General features: G+C 35.6%; 1 protein-coding gene across 1 annotated transcript in view; it reads right to left on the reverse strand.

The window, feature by feature from the left end:
• PolZ1 (DNA polymerase zeta catalytic subunit) overlaps window positions 1-17,069 on the reverse strand; it is a 221,153-nt gene that overhangs the window by 67,535 nt on the left and 136,549 nt on the right. The window lies entirely within an intron of this gene.

Here is a 17,069-nt window from a genome sequence, read left to right on the forward strand (position 1 = left end):
ATTTTATATCTTAATTTCGTCAGGGAGCTCCTTTGACTGAGAGAGCTTCTCCTCAAAGAGCTCCTTTCCCTTTGGCTTCTTAAGGCCCTAAATACAACAGAGAAATTAGTTTTTTTCTAATTTAATAGTTTATCTTCTTTTTTTTTCACCAAAGATATGTATCCAAATTTCGGATTTAAAACCTTAGAATGAGCATTTGTATGACGTGAGACTACGTCTATAACAAAAAGTCCCAATGATTCAGATCCACATCTGAAATTAAAATGTTTATTTTCATTCAAGAAGTTTACTTTTGGACTTGGCCTGGGCATTAGGACTTCTGGAAATTTATCTCAACGCGTTTACCGTATTTTCATACATTCAGCTCGTATTTTGGTTACTTACGTGGCATATCATTTTTATAGGTCAGGGGGGGGGGGGCAAGGTTAAACAGTATGATGGAAAAAAATTTTCTATCCCACTTTTTTTCGATGAAGGGGGGGGGGGGGTAAACAGTATGATACACGAAAAATTTCTTCTATCCCACTTTATGTGTTTTATCATTATAATCATATTACATATCAAACTGCTCGTGGTAACGAACTGTAAGTAAGGAGCGATGCGGCTCAATAGTAACTGAAACTCTAAGAAAAAAAGTCTAAATAACAATACAATACAATACAATGAATAAATACATCAGAAAAATCAAATTTTGATGTTTATTGAAAATATATGAGATTCATCAAGTATACTGTCACCCATCAAAAGTTGCGAGCCTGGGAAAATTTTCCCAAATTTCGGAAAAGGGAAAAAACCCCAAAACATCAAGTTATACCAATGAAAATCACACCATCAGATAAAGCATATAAGACAACCCTACTAGAAAAGCTTCAAGCTTCTACATATTCAGCTACAAAATCTCCATTCTTGTCTGAAAATAATCTCTTCTTTGAAAAGTAAGATTTTGTATATATAAAAGCTGTTATAAAGATGCCTTTACTTTGACTATAGTGTACTTTGTATACTAAAGCACACTTTACTAAGTATACTTTGTATACTATAGTATACTTTGACTTCCCAATCAAGAAGGGCACTAAGTAGAAGATTGAATGACTCGTTTAAACAAACAAAACTAAGTTTTACTTTATTTTTTATTTTGTTTACTTCATCGAATTTATTTCTATTTCTGTACAATTTGATTGAAAGCGGAGCTAGAACCGCCGACTTAATTATGAACTTATATAATACCTTGGATAAGTTCCTGTAAGAACTTATATAAACCTGTAGGTTTGGGGCCCATCCCACCAAACCTACAGGTTTTAAGATTTTCCTGGTTGCATTACCGTAAATCTCACCTTTGAATGTTAGGACACTTAAACAAGGAAGAAATGAGGCTGAAGAGGTTACATCTAGGAGTGAAAGAGGATGAAGAGGTACAATGAAGTAGAAGTAGAAGAGATGTAAAAGGGTGAAGTAGAAGAGAAGAAGAGGATGAAGAGATTATATGATTTTTCTGTTTGCATTACCATGAATCTCCCCTTTGAATGTTAGGACACTTAAACAAGGAAGAAATGAGGATGAAGAGCTTACATCTAGGAGTAGACGAGGATGAAGATGTACAATGAAGTAGAAGCAGAAGAGATGTAAAAAGATGAAGTAGAAGAGAAGAAGAGGATGACGAAATTTATGATTTTTCTGTTTGCATTACCGTGAATCTCCCATTTGAATTTTAGGACACTTAAACGAGGAAGAAATGAGGATAAAGCGGTAACATCTAGGAGTAGAAGAAGATGAAGAGGTACAATGAAGTAGAAGTAGAAGAGATGTAGAAGGATGAAGTAGAAGAGAAGAAGAGGATGAAGAGGATTAAGAGATTTTATGATTTTTCTGTTTGCATTACCGTAAATCACCCCTTTGAATGTTAGGAAACCTAAACAAGGAAGAAGTGAGGATGAAAAGGTTACATCTAGGAGTAAAATAGGATGAAGAGGTACAATGAAGTAGAAGTAGAAGAGATGTAGAAAGATGAAGTAGAAGAGAAGAAGAGAATGAAGAGATATTATGATTTTTCTGTTTACAACGCCTGCCCTGGGCCCTGGGGGGTTGCGTCAATACAGGAGTTTTTCTTATCTGACCTTTGAACTATTTTTAACGAAATGGCCATACGTAAAGGAGTTTTGAAACTTTGGATGAAACTTTAGATTTTGTTTAAAATCCAGCTAGTTTTGGGAATTAATAGGATTCGAACCCGCAATGAATAGAAGTTTGGTAAATATACAAACCGAATTCTGGCCCAAGCCTGTGTTGAAAAATGTAGAATAACTTTTAGGAGACTCGTCAGTTTATCTGGCCTCCCCCAGGCCATTCAGCGTGGCCCCAGGTGGCGATAGGGGAACGCTCTACAGATATGTAGGGTACCTCCATAGGAGGCACGGACCAAGGGGGGACCTTGTCCGTGGGGGTCAATAATAGAATCTGGGGCACCCTCGCCCGGGGTCATAAATACAGGCGGAGGAGGAAGAAGGCCCCTCAAATGTACACTCTAAAGGGCAAACTGGTTTCTCTACAAGTCCCATGAGTTGCAAACCTTCTTCCAGTAATGGGTTAAATTGCATGGTGGTGAAGAACACCATCGCGGGAGGATCCTCTATAGGAGGACAACTGTGGCAGGGCGTAAGATCCAGATCTATGGACAACGGCCTCTGCAAAGGGCTGCCTCGACCTTTTCGAGGTACCTGCAAAACTGGGGACCCTGCGGTCAACACTATTCCCACTTGAGGACTGGTGACTCTCGAGGAAATTATAGCCTAGTAAACGACACAGCATTCGCACGGGATTCTGACTAATGGAAAATTCTTCTGGGCTTGGTATGTTTTGTTGGGCATCTTTGGGCTGAAAAACCTCTTCCTAGCTAATTTATCTATTATGGGTTGCCTCCCCGTAGCAGCATAATATTTGTAGCATGAATGTATAATGAGTCGGAGGTAATAGGCTTGAGACTGTCTGTGCAGGATTTCGACTCTTGTTGATAGAAGAGCATCGCCAAGTGCTGGAAACCATGTTGTGACCAAGATGGGCCAAGGATTGCACAAAGCCACCATTCATGGAGGTCCCAGGGACTTCTTGCTCTCCGGTTCTAAGCCGGTTTAAGCACTTCAGTGTATACTTAAGAAGATATGTGATCTCCGTCCTGCACTGGTATCCGGGATGATTGCTTTTCCTAATGTGAAAGTAATTTCAATGATTTAAAGAACATGAAAATTGGAACTTGGAATGTTACGAAATTAAAAAATGGCTATCGTATCGACATTTTGACTGACGAATTCAGACGATTCGAAGTGTATTTATTAAGAGTTTCAGAAACTCATATGCCAGGGTGTAGGAAGCATGAAATTAGGTGATATAGAATTTGTTTACTCAGGCAGGAAGGATGGGGTACATAGACAGGGAGTAAGGCTCATGATGAATAAGGAAACTGCTAAGTCTTGTTTAGGCTGGGAAGGTATTAATAATTGAATCATAATTGCTCATTTTATGACTAGAAAGTTCAGGGTATCAGTTATAGTAGTATACGCCCCTGTAGAACCGACTGACGGAGATACTAGTGACTCAGATGAATTTTACTTACAGTTAAAGGAGCAAATAGAAAAGGTCCCAGGTAGAAATATGATGTTATTACTGGGAGATTTTAACGCCCATATTGGTAAAAAAAGGGATAGATGGTATCACAGCCTAGGTAAATTTTTTGTAAGAAAAGAAAACGTAATGGATACAGACTCTTGCAATTTCACAGGTATACCGATCTAGTTGTAACAAATGTGGAGTTTGGTCCTAAAATGGCTTATAAGTTAGCATTGTCTTAAAGTGGTAAGACAGCAAACCTTATTGATTATGTTATAGTAAACCGAAGATTGGCAGGATCAATACAAGATACTAGGGCATATAGGAGTGCTGTTATTGATGTTAAAAGTAAAGATCACCATCTAGTAGTGTCAAGGGTTAATTTACAGCTGAAATATCAGAAGGGTAACTACCTCCCGGGAAGATATGATGTTGGTAGACTCCAGGATGAGAATTTGAGAGGAATGTTCCAGGAACAGTTGAATACTAAACTTGAGAGTTTAAAATTTGATAACGTGGAAGATGGTTGGAATAATTTTAGAAAAATAATTTGTGAAGTTGCTGAAGGAGTATTAGGGAAGAAAGCTAGAACTGCAGCTAAGAATATTAGTGAAAAAGCTTTATGTTTAATAGAAAGGAGAAAGGACTTGTACAAGAATTATCTGAGTGATAGATCGTATGAAAACAAAAGAAATGTAAAGAAAGAGGAGAAAGCTATCCCTTTTTTATGTTGTTTTTTTTTACCTATCCCCTTTTTATGTTGTTTTTTAAACATTTGTTAATGTGTATATTCTTTTTTTTTTCAGTTTTTATCTTATTAACTAGTTGCCATTTTGCAGTTTTTAATATAAGTAACAAAGGAATCATACAGCATTCCGATATTTGATTATTTATTTATTTTTATTTTTTTTGCATTGGTTGCCAATCTTTAAGTTGTTGTGCTTTTGTTATGATTTTCTTGCTTGTTTGTTTTTTTATGGACTTCGAAATTCGAATTCGGCCCTTCAGGGCTTGTGATAGTAATTTCTCGAAATAAATATCTTATCTTATCTTACCTTATCTTATCTAAGAAAGCATTAAAATATGAACTAAGGAGGTGTGAAGAGGAGGCCACGGATAAAATTGCCGAGGACTTGCTTAACCGAGAACTTGCTTAACCGAGATTGAGTTGCAGGAAAAAATATAGAGGAAAATGAAACAGTGGGTGAGACCTTGGATGTCAAGGAAGATGTGTTTTGTGATGAGGAATTAGCAACAGTACTAAAAGTATTAAAGAATAATAAGGCTCCAGGTGCTAATCAGGTGGTAAATGAGTTTCTGAAATATGATGGCTCTGGGGTTAGAAATAAGTTATTGAAGAATATGAATATGATTTTTGAAAAAGGGGAAGTACCTAACGATTTTAGGAAAACCTTAATTAAGACACTTTATAAGAAAGGTGATAAAAGTGCGTGTGGTAATTATCGAGGAATTAGTCTGGTCTCTGTAGGTAGCAAATTACTTAGTAATATGATACTTTTTAGACTGAAAGATGCCGTAGACAAAGTTTTAAGAGAAGAGCAGTGCGGTTTTAGAAAAGGTAGAGGATGTGTCGACCAAATTTTCACTCTTAGGCTAATAATTGAGAAGAGCCTGAGTTTTCAAACACCTTTGGTCCTCAGTTTTATAGATTATGAGCAAGCGTTCGACTCTGTTGATAAAAGAGCTTTGGTAAAGGTTTTATCCTTGTATCGTGTACCAGACAAATAAATTAAAGTGATTAGTGCTATGTACGAGAATAACACTGCTGCGGTTAAGGTAGGGAATAAGGTTAGCAGCTGGTTTTGTATTAAATCAGGAGTTAAGCAGGGTTGTGTTCTATCCCCCTTTATATGGATTATTTTGATGGACTTTGTTTTAGGGAGCACAGGAAAGGCAATGGGAGACCACGGAATCAAATGGAGAGAAAAAGTCTCCTGGTCTTGGATTATGCTGATGATTTAAGCATCCTAGATGAAAGTGTGAGCAAAATGAATGAAGTTTTAGAGGTTTTGCGAGTTCAGGGTGCTACAATTGGTTTGAAAATTAATGTTAGGAAGACTAGTCACTAAGGCTAGGAATAAGTGAAGATGAAAAGGTGACGTTGGGTAATGAAAAGATTGATCAGGTGGGCAGCTTCACTTACCTTGGTAGTATTATTAGTAAAGATGGTGGGAGAAGTGAAGATGTTAAAAATAGAATAGCCCAGGCTCAAGGTGTTTTTTGGGTGTAAATAGGGAGGCTTTGAATAGATTGGGGTGGAGGAGGAGCTTGCGTAACTGTGTTGGCCTCAGGCGGCTTGGTGCTGCGGTGAGTCGTTAGTAGTAGTAGTAGTAGTAGTATTACCGCGAATCTATCCTTTGAATGTTAGGACACTTAGACAAGGAAGAAATGAGAATGAAGATGTTACATCTAGGAGTAGAAGAGGATGAAGAGGTACAATGAAGTAGAAGCAGAAGAGATATAGAAGGATTAAGTAGAAGAGAAGAAGAGAATGAAGAGATTTTATGATTTTTCTGTTTGCATTACCGTGAATCTCCCCTTTGAATGTTATAACACTTAAACAAGGAAGAAATTAGGATGAAGAGGTTACATCTAGGAGTAAAAGAGGATGAAGAGGTACAATGACGTAGAAGTAGAAAAGATTTAGAAGGATGAAGTAGAAGAAAAGAACAGCATGAAGAGGATAAAGAATTTTTATGATTTTTCTGTTTGCATTACCGTGAATCTCCCCTTTGAATGTTAGGACACTTAAACAAGGAAGAAATGAGGATGAAGAGGTTACATCTAAAAGAGTAAAAGAGGAGGAAGAGGTACAATGAAGTAGAAGTAGAAGAGATTTTATGATTTTTCTGTTCGCATTACCGTGAATCTCCCCTTTGAATGTTAGGACACTTAAACAAGGAAGAAATGAGGATGAAGAGGTTACATCTAGGAGCAAACGAGGATAAAGAGGTACAATGAAGTAGAAGCAGAAGAGATGTAGAAGGATGAAGTGGAAGAGAAGAAGAAGATGAAGAGATTTTACGATTTTTCTGTTTGCATTACCGTGAATCTCCCCCTTGAGTGTTAGAACACTTAAACAAGGAAGAAATGAGGATGAAGAGGTTACATCTAGGAGTAGAAGAGGATGAAGAAGTACAATGAAGTAGAAGTAGAAGAGATGTAGAAGGATGAAGTAGAAAAGAAGAAGAGGATGAAGAGGATGAAGAGATTTTATGATTTTTATGTTTGCATTACCGTGAATCACCCCTTTGAATGTTAGGACACTTAAACAAGGAAGAAATGAGGATGAAGAAGTTACATCTAGGTGTAGACGAGGATGAAGAGGTACAATGAAGTAGAAGTAGAAGAGATGAAGAAGGATGAAGTAGAAGAGAAGAAGAGGATGAAGAGATTTATGATTTTTCTGTTTGCATTACCGTGAATCTTCCCTTTGAATTTATGGACACTTAAACAAGGAAGAAATGAGGATGAAGAGGTTACATCTAGGAGTAGACGAGGACGAAGAGGTACAATGAAGTAGAAGTAGAAGAGATGTAGAAGGATGAAGTAGAAGAGAAGAAGAGGATGAAGAGGATGAAGAGATTTTATGATTTTTCTGTTGGCATTACCGTGAATCTCCCCTTTGAATGTTAGAACACTTAAACAAGGAAGAAATGAGGACGAAGAGGTTACATCTAGGAGTAGACGATGATGAAGAGGTACAATGAAGTAGAAGTAGAAGAGATGTAGAAGGACGAAGTAGAAGAGAAGAAGAGGATGAAGATATTTTATGATTTTTCTGTTTACATTACATGTAACACCTCTTCTAAGTTATTCAAGAAGAGGTGATTCTAGCAAGAAAATTTTCTTAATAGATAACCTGACTTACCTAGATATAATTATGAGTAAGCAAGTCTAACGCAGCGAAGGTGTATAAAGCCAAACACCTTAGAAAAAGACACTCTTTGATAAAGGGGAAGTACCTAGTGATTTTAGAAAAACTTTAGTTAAACCCGCTTATGAGAAAAGTGATGAGAGCGAGTGCAGTAATTGGAGGTATTATCCCAATTTCTATAGGAACCAATTACTTAAAATAGTGAAATGTATTTTTAGAGTAGAGTAGAATATTTTTATTTATAACAAATACATAAATAAATGTCACAAAACAGCGCACATGCCTGGTGGCATACTTTAGCGCTGAAAATACTGCCAACAAAAATACACAGCCGTTTTCTAACTAAATTTTACAGCAACGAAAAAGAAAACCCTAATGAACAAAATTCTTAGCATGTCATAAGATATTAATTCACCAGTCTTAGAAAATGTCGCTTGTTGCTGCATTCTCGGACTGATGCTGGAATTGAGTTCCGGATTTTTGGCCCAGTGCGACGGATGCTGAATCCCGCTCTCGATGTCGGGAGAATTTCGCACGAAAAGTCTGGACCATGCGTAGTAGGATAATTATGCAATTGAGAATTAGTTAGAAAAATGCCGGAGAAATATACAGGTATAGTTACTATATTGATAATCGTGACAAATATTAGAGATAGAAATTAAATGAAGTTGGTCCAAAGAAAAAAATTCCTGAAGTCCCATATAGGTGCCTAACTGAAGATCTGCAATCAACATTAAAAAGAATCCTCATTGCTTTATTCTGAAGTATTTGGAGAGATTTGAAAACAGACGAAAAGGTAGATGCCCAAAGCGAAATGCAATAGAGAAAATATGGGTGGACGAAAGCATAATAAATAGATTTTAGAATAGCTTTAGGAAAGAAATGACGAAGATGAGTTAGCACGCCAATATTTCTCGAAGTTTTTAACTTCAGTGTTTTTACACGTTTATGAAACGACAAATTTTCATCTAAAATAATCCCAAGATATTTGAACTGATCTACCCGTCTTAATTCAAGACCATTCAAGAAAAGAGAGAAGCTATCTGACACTACTGATCCAGTTCGCGAAAATAACATATATTGGCATTGTTTTCATTAAGAGCTAGTAAATTCCTTGAGTACCAATCAGATACAGTTAGTAACGTACTTTCGAGGTTATGGAAAAGAACTGATAGGTCCCGGTGAGAAGCAAAAATTACTTCATCAACAGCAAACATTATAATTTTACAAAGAGGCGAAACTTCTGGCAATCATTTATAAAAAGAAGAAATAGAATAGGCCCAAGGACAGAGCCCTGAGGCACTCCGTAATTAATCGGAAAAGTTTCGGAACGGAGATCACGAGATTTATCAAAACAATCTAGTCGTCTCCCAGAAAGGTAAGATGCAAAAAATTTAACAGCTTGTGTTGAAAACCCATAAGACTTGAGTTTATAAAGAAGCAACGAATGATTTACGGTGTCAAACGCCTTGGCGACATCAAGAAAAATCGCCAACGCATGTTGACCATCATCTAGTGAATCATTAATATTTATTAAAAGCTCATGAATTGTCAGTTCAGTAGACTTTCCTTTTATAAAACCATATTGAGACGTGTGTAAAATCCTACTATCAAATAAATATTTTTGTAATTGACTGTTAGCAAGTTTTTCCAAAATTTTGCTGAAAATCGAAAGTAGAGAAATGCCTCTATAATCTGAAGGGTCAGTTGAACTCCCAGCTTTAGGTAATGCTATAACATTTGCATTTTTTAAAAGCTCAGGAAAGATCCCATGCATAAGTGATAGATTAAAAATATGTGCCAACAAGGGTGAAATGCTTGACGCTATTTGCTTTACGGTTTGAGCCGAAAATCCAAATTCGTCCTTGGAAAAACTCCGTTTAAGCTTCAGAATAACTTATTCAATCTCATGAGGCCTAATCTCAGAAAAAACAAATTTTCTGCATGTTGCTCATTAATTGGAACAAAAGGGGAATTCAGTTGCATATTCATAGTCGATGCAAGTCTAGAACCAATATTACTGAAATAATCTCCAAATGCATTTACAATTTCATTCGGCTCTGTAACTTTTTCATAATTTAAAACAAGGCAATTAACACTAGTACTTTTACGACTATGAGAACGTATCTTTTCCTTTATCAATTGCTATGTCTTTCACATATCTGATTTATGCTCCAAAAAATTATCGTTATTATATTTTCTCTTCTCATGTCTGATAATTGAATTTAGCTTTTTTCTATAAACTCTTAATTTTTCAAACGACTCAGGTGTCTGTATTTTAAATAATTCTTAAATTTTCTATTTTTATGTTTTAACGATGTCGAAATACCTTCAGTAATCCATGGGTCAAATTTCTGCGCAAACTTTCCATGCGAAACTCGTGTTGAAGAAGCCCGATCCAGCAGTGGCATCATTTGATCAATAAAATCTGAAAACGCAGCATTTGCGTCATCTGAGCCATAAACCGAACTCTAATCATGATCACCAATTAACTGACGAAGAACTTTACAATCAATCCATATATATCGCTTTTTTCAATTATCCATTGTTGAATCTCGATGTTGTTTATTACTATTATTTAAATTTAAAAGAACACTCACCGGAAAATGATCCGACATATCAGACAAAATTAGTGACGATTTTTCAGCATCAAATAAAACAGGAGAGAAAAATATCTAATATGTAGCTGTGTTAGCTGTAACTCTTGTCGGCAGAGAAATACTTGGAAGAAAATTAGAACACAACATCATACTTAAAAACTCATTATTTCCAACATCGAGATTCAAAAGATCAAAATTAAAATCATCCGAAATAATAACCGGTTTTTTCAACGCTTCCAGATTTTTCAACAGCGGTTCAAAAATTTCAAAACATCTTTTTGGTTTTCCCGACGGAGATCGATAAACAAACCCGAAAATAAATGGATTACAGCCCAAAAGTACAACTTCAACAAACATAGTCTCACATAACCCTTCATCAAATATAGACAAATCACTGATAATACTAAAAGACCATTCACCACGAATATACAGCATCTGACCTCCTCTCGCACTATGACACCTTGTACGCGAAATACACTTCATCCCGGGCAGATCTAACATTGTAAGGGGTGTATTAGCAAACAAAAAAGTTTTGCAAACTCCAACAAAGTCTACAGGACTAGATGCAAGCAAGAGCTTCAGTTCATTGAATGCACTTTGTAACCCCTGGGCATTTACACGTAACGATCGGATCGGAAAATCACAATTTTTTTATCCGATAGAAAGTCGCCTGAAGAATAATCACATTCTGGTAGATTATTTACATAAGGCATATCTTTATCACTTCCGGTAGCTGAATTTAGAATTACATCTAATTTCGAACGATAATAAACAAAACACTGAAAACGATCCATAAACCTAAAAAAAGAAACCAAAAATCCACCAATACATATTTCAGACGACAGGTTCATATGACACATTGTGAACCTGAACTACGTTGGAAACCTTTTTTCATGAAAGGATATGCAAAACACACTTGGCACAAACCACACCTCATAAAGTCCATATATTTTTCAATTCAACCTTATTGCGTGCAAGCTTGTAGATTTCTTGCCTTTCCCTGATTAGAGCCTCATTTACATAGATTCGGGAACCTTTAAAATTCTTGCCATTGCGCAGGATCTCAACAGCAGATGCCTCAGTAAAAAATGTAAGTTCAATCGGAGTTTTTATTTCCGAGACACCTCCCAAACGCCTTGCACCCTTGACAACGGATTTATAAAGAATGAGTCCCATTTCACTGTTAAGACGAGCCAATACTTTCTCACCAATGTGAGGCAAATCACGCGCGGGAGAATCTATTCCAGATACAATGACCTAAGTCAGAAGAGAAGAATGGTTTATATCATCCAGCTTAGTTTCAAGCTTTTGGAGCTTTGTACAATTTTGAAAAATTCTTGCCCGCAAATCGCCTAGTGATTTCTCAATCAGTTCAAATTTACCCTTGAATTGCAGATCTATCGCCTCATAGACAGCTTACGTAAGATTATCAAGAAAATCTGACTTAATCTGTGTCACCGAAGAACTCCCTAATATACCGCACTGGTCTTCCACTCTCCTACGAATTTCATCATGTATGCCGTCACGAAGGTTAACAATTTCTGACTGCATCAAGTTAACCGACTCAGATAAATCCCCGGCTAAACCTTCCGAGTCCTCCGTACACAGCCTTATCGCTCGCTGAACATTTTTTTTCTGTCATCTCTCAGCGCTTCTTCATATTTCTCCGCGTAAGCCCATTTATTCTCTGACGTCACTATCTTAATTCCGTCAGTTCCGTAACAGCAAACTTTATAATTACTTCCATCATCTTTGACAGGCATCACCCGCATAATTTTGCAAGGCCATAGCTTGTAATATTTAAATTGAGCAAACGCCCAGCTTCCCACTTGCATAGCTTCGGCAAATGACAAAATGAAAAAAGCAAAATCTTTCTCGCTCAATACGTCCACACACCTTGTGTGTATTAAATAAAAAAAACAAGTTTTTTTTAACTGAAAGTAAGGAACGACGTTAAAACGAACAGAAATTATTCCGTATATGAAACAGGCTGTCCCCTCCTCAACGCCTCGCTCTTTATGCTGAAGCTTTTTATTGTTTAAAAAAATAAGAGCTGTGAGAAAGTCAAACTTTAGCGTAAAGAGCGAGGCGTTGAGGAGGGGACAGCCCTTTTCAAATACGGAATAATATCTGTTCGTTTTAAGTTTTAACGTCGTTCATTACTTTCAGTTAAAAAAACTTGTTTTTTTATATTTAATTTTTGAACGTTTTTAAATTAATGGAGGTTTTGATTTTGACTCACCGTACATGAATAATAATAAAACAAAATTCGCATATTTATTTTACTTTTATTTGGTTAAATGGCTTTTTCGAAAGTTGTTTAATTTTATTTACGAACGTTTTTATGGGTAATAAATATACGTAAATTACGAATTAACTTATTTAACGAACTTATATATCCATATGTTTTGAATGCGTATGTTTGAGGGCTCGCCCCCGAGTCAATACGTCTCTATTAAAGCTAAAGCTTTAATTTTTGTGTATTTATTTAAAAATTAGCCCATAAAAACAAAGGCCATTATTTATAATAAATATCTCTCATGAAAGTAATAAAAAATCTTTGGCTTAAAGAGCGAGGTATTGACTAGGGGGTGAACCCAATCATACACGTAATATTTTCTGTTCGTTTTAAGTTTTGATGTTACTCCTTACTTTTGGTTGGAAAACTTGTTTTTTTTATATATGATTACTGTTCTTTATTTAAATAATGCTGGGAAATCCGGCAGCCCCTTCATAGCAATGTCTCTTCTCCCATGAAAACTTCCTTCATGGTAATATCCTCCCACATAACCCCCGCCCCACTCCCCCCCACTACCAGAAAAAATCCCCTTTGAAAACGTCTGTAGACTTCCCAATAACCAATACTATATGTTAACATTGGGTAAAGTTAATAACTTTCAGCCATCCCCCCGGGGACTTCAGGGGATTAAGTCATCCTAAAAGACATATTTATCATATTTTCGACCATGTTGAACAAAATGGCTATTTACAAATTGTAATCGGGTGACTTTGGGAAAAAATTGAGCGTGGGAGGGGGCCTGGTTGCCCTCCATTTTTTTGGTCACTTAAAAGGAGCAATAGAAATTTTAATTTACATTTAAATTAGCCCTCCCACGATATTCTAGGACCACTAGGTCGATACGATCACCCCTGGAAAAAAAAACAAAAAACAAATAAACACGCACCGGTGATCTTTCTTCTGGCAAAAAATGCAAAATTCCACATTTTTGTAGATAGGAGCTTGAAAACTCCGCAGTAGGGTTTTCTGATATGCTTAATATGATTGTGTAATTTTAATTAAGGTTCTATAACTTTTAGGTGGTCTTTCCCCCTTTTTTCAAAAATTAGCCAAATTTTCTCAGGTGCTTAACTTTTGATAGGTTAGATTTAAACTTGATGAAATTTATATATTTGAAATCAGCATTAAAATCTGATTCTTTTGATGTATCTATTGGTATCCAAATTCCGTTTTCTACAGTTTCGGTTACCATTGAGCCGGGTCGCTCCTTACTTACAGATCCAAACCACGAACTGTTTGATGAATCTCTAGCAGCGACTGATGACAGTGGGCGGGATCAAAAATAGCTAGGGCTGAAAACAGCCAATGGAAAATTTACCCAGTATCCAAGTTAAAATATCTAAAAAAGTACGATATAACTCTCTTGTGTTAACTTAATTAGTCAATGACTGAATGAAGACTATTACCCTAAGTAATTCTATAGATAAAGCTGAAAGAGAAGAACAGTGTGGTTTTAGGAATAGGAGAGGGTGCATCAACCAAATTTTATTCTTAGATTAATAATTGAGAATTTTGTAAACAGTCAAGCCCCTTGTCCTCAGTTTTTTATTATATATTATGCACTGGCATTCGATTGAGCTGATAGAAAAGCTTTGTTGATATTTCTATTCTTGTATGGTATATCAAACAAATACATTAAAGCGATTATTGCGATGCACAAGTTGCATTATTGCGATGCACAAGTTGCACAAGTATGCGATGCACAAGAGCATTATTGTTGTAGTTAAAGTAAGAAATGAGGTTAGTACTTAGTAGTTGGTTTGGTGCGGAATCAGTAGTTAAGAAGGGTTATTTCCTCTATTTATATGGATCATTTTTATATACTTTCTCGCAAGGGACCCAGAAAAAACTACAGCAGAACAAGGTATTAAATGGGAAGGTCAAACCCTGCTAGACTTAGACTGCAGAAAATTTGATTGTTCTAACGTGAGAAAGATGAATAATAAATATTTTTGAGGTTTTGAGAAACCATGGTGCAAGAATAAATTTTAAAATTAATGGTATGGAGACTAATTTTTTTTAGACAGTAAATAATAATATATGTAAATATAGAATACCGAAGGCACAGGATGGCTATTCACATTTGAAAATGTTTAAAAGAATAAAAAGGTAAGCTTTACAACCAAGATTACATTACAAGAAGCAATGACAACAGTGGCGGATCAAGAGGGGGTGCGCCCCCCCATAACATAGTCTAAAGTAATATAATTTACTTAATTAATGCAATTGCGTTAATTAAACTTGCTCCTAACGGAAGTTTATTGGATCGACCTATTCCCCCCCCCCCCCAAAAAAAAAAATCCTGGATCCGCCCCTGAATGGCAATACCAGAAATATGAATACTTAAAATAGAAACAATTTATAAGGTAATGCGATGATGAAACTTTTGATTGAGAGTAAACTGCAGAAGAAAACTATTTGGATATTTCGTCTAATAGCCGTCTAAGTGAAATAGAACATGGAGCAAGATAAAACTCTAACTTACGATAAGCCAAAGTTAAAACTAACAATAAAAGCAGCAATAATATTTCCTCATTTTTTGCCTTAATTTAAATTTTATCATTAATCAACTTTTTTGTTTCGCTGAACACGGCTATTAGTTAGGTACCCAATATATTCAATTTGTTGCCTTCCGTCATTCTTTGTTATTAAGGTTCATTGCCTGCTTTATTGTTTATATGATGCAAATGCAGGTTTTCATCGCTATTAACTTAAGAGTAGTTGAGAAGGATGCACTGGATTGGAAAATTTGAAGTTTGATTATGAGAGGTTGGGGAAGACTTGCTGAATTGAAAAAAAAAATGTTAATTACTTCAGAGAGGTCGAGGAAGTTGTGTTGGATTGAAAAAAAATCATTATTTACTTAGAGAGGTTAAGGAAGTCGTGTTGGACTGAAAAAATCGTTATTTACTTAACAGAGGTTGCATAAGTTGTGCTGGATTAAAAAAATCGTTATTTACTTCAAAGAGGTTAAGGAGGATGTGCTTGATTGAAAAAATCATTATTTACTTAACAGAGGTTGCATAAGTTGTGCTGGATTGAAATAAAATCGTTATTTACTTCAAAGAGGTTAAGGAGGATGTGCTTGATTGAAAAAATCGGTATTTACTTAACAGAGGTTGCATAAGTTGTGCTGGATTGAAATAAAATCGTTATTTACTTCAAAGAGGTTAAGGAGGATGTGCTTGATTGAAAAAATCGGTATTTACTTAATAGAGATTGCATAAGTTGTGCTGGATTGAAATAAAATCGTTATTTACTTCAAAGGGGTTAAGGAGGATGTGCTTGATTGAAAAAATCGGTATTTACTTAACAGAGGTTGCATGAGTTGTGCTGGATTGAAATAAAATCGTTATTTACTTCAAAGAGGTTAAGGGGGATGTGTTTGATTGAAAAAATTGGTATTTACTCAACAGAGGTTGCATAAGTTGTGCTGGATTGAAATAAAATCGTTATTTACTTCAAAGAGGTTAAGGAGGATGTGCTTGATTGAAAAAATCAGTATTTACTTAACAGAGGTTGCATAAGTTGTGCTGGATTGAAATAAAATCGTTATTTACTTCAAAGAGATTAAGGAGGATGTGCTTGATTGAAAAAATCAGTATTTACTTAACAGAGGTTGCATAAGTTGTGCTGGATTGAAATAAAATCGTTATTTACTTCAAAGAGGTTAAGGAGGATGTCCTTGATTGAAAATATCGGTATTTACTTAACAGAGGTTGCAGAAGTTGTGCTGGATTGAAATAAAATCGTTATTTACTTCAAAGGGGTTAAGGAGGATGTGCTTGATTGAAAAAATCGTTATTTATTTAACAGAGGTTGCATAAGTTGTGCTGGATTGAAATAAAATCGTTATTTACTTAACAGAGGTTGCATAAGTTGTGCTGGATTGAAATAAAATCGTTATTTACTTCAAAGAGGTTAAGGAGGATGTGCTTCATTGAAAAAATCGGTATTTACTTAACAGAGGTTGCTTAAGTTGTGCTGGATTGAAATAAAATCGTTATTTACTTCAAAGAGGTTAAGGAGGATGTGCTTGATTTAGAAAAATCGGTATTTACTTAACAGAGGTTGCATAATTTGTGCTGGATTGAAATAAAATCGTTATTTACTTCAAAGAGGTTAAGGAGGATGTGCTTGATTGAAAAAATCGGTATTTACTTAACAGAGGTTGCATAAGTTGTGCTGGATTGAAATAAAATCGTTATCTACTTCAAAGAGGTTAAGGAGGATGTGCTTGATTGAAAAAATCGGTATTTACTTAACAGAGGTTGCATAAGTTGTGCTGGATTGAAATAAAATCGTTATTTACTTCAAAGAGGTTAAGGAGGATGTGCTTGATAAGAAAAAATCGTTATTTACTTAACAGAGGTTGCATTAGTTGTGCTGGATTGAAATAAAATCGTTATTTATTTCAAAGAGGTTAAGGAGGATGTGCTTGATTGAAAAAATCGGCATTTAATTAACAGAGGTTGCATAAGTTGTGCTGGATTGAAATAAAATCGTTATTTACTTCAAAGAGGGTAAGGAGGATGTGCTTGATTGAAAAAATCGGTATTTACTTAACAGAGGTTGCATAAGTTGTGATGGATTGAAATAAAATCGTTATTTACTTAACCGAGGTTGCATTATTTGTGCTGGATTGAAATAAAATCGTTATTGACTTCAAAGA

Source organism: Artemia sp. Qi Xiang Cuo, chromosome 15, assembly GCF_049724085.1.
Source record: "Artemia sp. Qi Xiang Cuo chromosome 15, ASM4972408v1, whole genome shotgun sequence".
Lineage (NCBI taxonomy): Eukaryota > Metazoa > Arthropoda > Branchiopoda > Anostraca > Artemiidae > Artemia > Artemia sp. Qi Xiang Cuo.